The sequence below is a fragment of the Peromyscus eremicus genome, unplaced genomic scaffold, assembly GCF_949786415.1.
Source record: "Peromyscus eremicus unplaced genomic scaffold, PerEre_H2_v1 PerEre#2#chr22_unloc_1, whole genome shotgun sequence".
Lineage (NCBI taxonomy): Eukaryota > Metazoa > Chordata > Mammalia > Rodentia > Cricetidae > Peromyscus > Peromyscus eremicus.
The window spans coordinates 5696596-5701693 of NW_026734286.1; the positions used below are offsets into that span (position 1 = coordinate 5696596).

General features: G+C 51.8%; 1 pseudogene; it reads right to left on the reverse strand.

Moving 5' to 3' along the window:
• Window positions 1-720: 720 nt before the first annotated feature.
• Window positions 721-1929, reverse strand: LOC131900618 (triosephosphate isomerase-like; annotated as a pseudogene).
• Window positions 1930-5098: the final 3169 nt, after the last annotated feature.

Here is a 5098-nt window from a genome sequence, read left to right on the forward strand (position 1 = left end):
TTAAGGGAGCTCGCTCCCTCCATCGATGTACACAAAACTCTACCATCGCCATTCAGATCTCTAACAAACCCAACTGGGTCCAGCCTGGGGAACCATGGACGTTTGGGGGGTCTTCCTTACAGATCCTGGGTGCGGGGTGATGACAGGAGAGAGTGACCACTGTAGAGGCTTGCCCAAGCATGGATGACAACTTCCACCTGCGTAGGCGAGGCCCGAGACCACAGGACGCATGCTGTGCGGTCAGAGTCACACACACAGCTGGAGGTGCAGGAGTTCATCTTACTCTCCTTTCCGGATTTTGTTATGTGGGCTGAGGAGACCCCGGGGAAGCCAAGGGCTTTTGTCCGTGTCTCTGTTGCAACCCCTGCTCAACATTATTTTAAATTGTATGTGGGTTTGGGGGACACCACGTGAGTACAGTGCCCACAGAGGACAGAAAAGGGCATCAGATGCCCCGGAGCTGGAGTCACTGAGGACAGTGAGGGCCAGGTGGGTGCTGGGACTAAGGTCCTCCTCTGCAGGAGCATCCTACAAGCCACTCCTACCCAGCCCCAACCTTGTTCCTTTAGGAATTTGAAACAATAACTTGGATTTATAGAGACAGCCCTGTCAACAGCCTAGAATTATGCCTGGGGCACTGGATTTGGGGCACTGGATTTGCGGCACAAGACACAGAGGGGGTTTTTTTTGGTTGTTGTTTTTTTTTTTTCAGGGCCAGGTGTTTATTTCCCTTACATGTAAGATGGTTCACAAATACAATACGAGGGCGGCACTGTGGGGGAGGGGAACATCCCGGCCTCCTAGAGCAAGAGGAACTTAGCCTTGGTGTACGCTGAGAAGGGAAAGGTGATTTCACTCTCTTGCCCTTGCTAGGGCCTGAAGGGACGGTCAGTTCCACTCTTTCCATCCACCCCCCAGCCAGGAAGCCATCTTGGTGAACTAGGTGACGTACTTCATTCTAACCATTGTAAGTGGTAAAGGGATTGGCCTGGTCCCAACCATTATAGGGAGGTGTGAAAGGTTCAGGAAGGTACAATGTGGATTAGGACACAAGATGGAACAGACGACATCAGAAGCATGTGTCTGGTGGGAACAGTTACTAAGCTTCTGGGTGACCTAGTTCTGGCCTAGGGTTGGGGAGACGGACGGTGCTTATTGTTTGGCATTGATGATGTCCACAAATTCAGGCTTGAGGGAAGCACCGCCCACGAGGAAGCGGTCCACACCAGGCTGGCTTGCCAGCTCTTTGCAGGTTGCTCCCGTCACAGAACCTCCCTAAATGATTCGGGTGCTTTGAGCCACCGCATCAGAAACACTGGATTTCAGCCACCCCCGAAGCTTCTCGTGTACTTCCCGGGCCTGATGAGGTGTCGCAGTCTTGCCGGTACCAATGGCCCAGACAGGTTCATAGGCCAGGACAACTTCGTTCCAGTCCTTCACGTTATCTGCGGTGCCTTTGGTTTGCTCGAAAACAACCTCGGTGACGCCAGCTTCGCTCTCATCTAACTTCTCCCCAGTGCAGGCGATCACTCCAAGGCCCTCGGCCAGGGCGTGGGCCACTTTCTGCCCAGTCAGCTCATTGGACTCCCCGAAGACGTGCCTCCTCTCCGAGTGCCCCAGCACTACCCACGTGGCTCCTAAGTCTTTGATCATGCCACGGCTGATCTCCCCAGTGAAGGCCCCATTGGTCACTTTGTAGCAGTTCTGCGCAGCCACAGCAATCTTGGGATCTAGCTTCTGCCTGGCGAAGTCGATGTAGGCGTTAGGGGGTGCACAAACCACCTCGGTGTCTGCAGGCACCTTGGCCGCGTTCAGGGTGCAAATGAGTTCTCCCAGGCACTTCTTCCTCCCGTTCATCTTCCAGTTTCCCCCAACGAAGAACTTCCTGGAAGGCGCCATTGCGCTGGGACTGCCTGGTTGAAGGTCAGAACAAGCCTACACGGAAGGTTTTTTCTTTCAGTTCCCGGTGCACACATGCTTCCTGCTTCCTAAATGAAACTGCCGAAAAACTTCATTTTAACATTTTTATCACCAGGTTTGTCTGCTTCTATGTGTGCGAGTGCTCACCTTCATGTCTGTCCACGTAGCGTTTGTGCACCGGGTGCCCTCGGAGGTCAGAGCAGGGCATTGGATCCTCTGGAACTGGAGTAACAGATGGTTGTGAGCCTCTGGTGAGTGCTGGGAATCAAACCCAGGTCCTCTGCAAGAGCAGCCAGTGCTGTTAACTGCTGAGCCCTCTCCCCCAGCACTGTGAGCATCTTTCTAACGGGGTTTTGTATAATACAGGCCAGTCTTGAATTCATGATCCCCCTGCCTCAGTCTTCTAAGTGCTGGAATTAGAGGCCTGAGTCACCACACCTGGCTCCCCATTTTTCTTTTAAAGTAGCCTGGCGGCAAGTGGGCTGGAGAGATGGCCCAGAGACGAAGGGTGTGAACTGCTCTTGCAGAGGACTTGAGTTTGGTTCTCAGCATCCATGTGACATGACTCACAACCACGGCTAACTCCAGCTCCAGGGGATCAAACACCCTCTTCTGGCCTCGGCAGGGACTGCACTCCCATGTATATACTCATACAATACACATACATAATAAAATAAGCTTTAAAAAATATGGCCTCGAGCCGCGCTATGGGGACCATGCCTTTAATCCCAGCACTCGGGAGGCAGAGCCAGGAGGATCTCTGTGAGTTCGAGGCCAGCGTGGTCTACAGAGTGAGTTCCAGGACAGGCTCCAAAACAACACAGAGAAGCCCTGTCTCAAAAAACAAAAAACAAACAAACAAAAATATGGCCTCAGCCAGGTGGTGGTGGTGCTCTCTGCAGCACACTGCCCTAGTCCTTCCTCTGAACATTTTTTTAAAGATTTATTTATTTATTATGTATACAGCATGTATGACTGCAGGCCAGAAGAGGGCACCAGATCTCATTACAGATGGTTGTGAGCCACCATGTAGTTGCTGGGAATTGAACTCAGGACCTCTGGAAGAGCAGTCAGTGCTCTTAACCTCTGAGCCATCGCTCCAGCCCTCTTTGAGCATTTTTATTATGTTGATTTATGTGGTTATGTGCACACGAGTGTGTGTGTGTGTGTGCGTGCGTGCGTGTGTGTGTGTGTGTGTGTGTGTGTGTGTGTGTGTGTGAAGCAGTCAGAGGACAACTTGTGGGCATCCACTCTATCCTTCTACCTCGTGGTCCTGGGCTGGAACTCGGGTCACTGAGGGCTTGGCTGCAAGTACTTGTACCCACTGAACCATCTTGCCAGCCCATACTCTAGACTTTTTCATCACTATGGCAACCTGTTTTGAGGACCAAGTGACTATGCTGATCATTCAAATTTTATAGTTTCGTTGTGGTTTGTCTTCGGGGCATGTAGGAACATGTTTTTCAAGTTTTTACACGCTGTGGGAACAACTTACCCATAAATTATGAAAGATATTGGGTCAGTAAGTCTGATCATGACAGGGAAGGGATTCAGAACCCCGCGGCCATTCACATATTTATGTATTTCATTCATTCCTTTGAGATCAGCCCAAATTCCCCTCAGTTTCTAAGACTTAGTCAATGTTTTTTGAGATAGGGTTACAGGTAGCCTGAGCTGGCTGACCTTGAACTCGTGATTCTCCTGCCTCCACTTCCTGAGTGCCAGTGACAGGTATGCACCGCCGTGCTACAGAGACAAAAAAAAAAGGGGGGGAGGGTCAGTTTTGTCTCTTCTGCCCAGGGGTGGCTGGACATCTAGCTACACTGAGGCCGAGCCATTTTCAATAAGACAGCAAGGCTTTGAAAAAACCTGAGTCTGAGAAAGGAATTGAGTCCCAGGAGGGAAGGAGGGCCACAGAAGAACTCTGCCGTGGGGACGGTTAGGAGGCTGAGAGACAGAGAACATGTAGCCAGCCCTCAGGGACAGGGGGAACCAGCAGGAACTCCACCTGAAGGAGGGTTCCAATATCACAGAAGCCGCCAGGGCTAGCGACGCTGTGGGAATGAGCAGGTGGCTCCTAAGGGGGGGGGTAACGAAACTCATAAGGTGTGGGCCCAGGAGGACACAAGGACAGAGCAGGTAGCTCCAGGGGAAGGGGACAAGGAGAGGCCACAGAACCTGGAGCGTGTAGGCAGCTCTTAGGTGGAAGTGAGGAAGTTCCAGCACGTGCTGAGAGGAGCCATGAGGGAACAGGGGACATCGGTGTCGTGGTAACAAGAATTTCAATCCGGGGCATCCCCAAGTGGACTGAGAGACTTGTAAGAGAGAAATGTCCCAAATCGCAGAGGCAAGGTATCGCTTTCCACATGATGGGGCTCCAGTAGGGCGAGAGGAAGGTTCCTGGCACACCAGGGTGATTTCGTAGTAAAAATAGACACAGCAGGGAACTCCATGGTGACACTTACCCAGTCGGAGGGGAGAGACAAGTGGTTAGAGCAGGTAGAGGAGGAAACAGCCGGAGAGGGGCAAGTGTCTTAGTGAGTAGAACTGCCCAGGTGGTGGTTCCCGAAAGGCGTTACAGGGAGATGCTCACGTGGTAGGCAGGTTGAGAGCAGCAGAGTTCCTTAGGGAGGGAACTCATTTAAGCCATTCCTGAGGTTTTGGCACTGGATAAATGAAAAAGAGAAAGAAAGGAAGAAAGAAAGAAAGAAAGAAAGAAAGAAAGAAAGAAAGAAAGAAAGAAAGAAAGAAAGAAAGAGGAAAGGTGTGGTGGTTAGGATTCTGCTCTCATTTCTCAGGGTCCCACAATCCCCGCCTTAAAAAGCCTGATGTGGACCCCCACTCTCTCTGTGTTCTCTCTCTGCTCTCTGCTCTGCTCCCCCCCCCGCTCCCCTCCCCCACCAGGCCTGGCTCTCCCCTCTTTCCCTTTCCCTCCCAATAAAGCTCTAAAAGTACCACTGGGTTCTGTCGTGACCGTGACCTTTCCACGTAGTAACCAGTGCTGTAACCAGCGCCGATCACCATCAGTGGTGGAAAAGAAAGTTTATTGTAGATAAAAGGGAGAGTATAGGCAGAGTCAGGGACATCTGGGTGAGTGCAGTGTGGACGTGACCCTGAGCCACGTGAAGAGTGGGGAGAGGGAGGGGGAGGGGAGAGAGCAGAACCAGGTGCTCCGCCA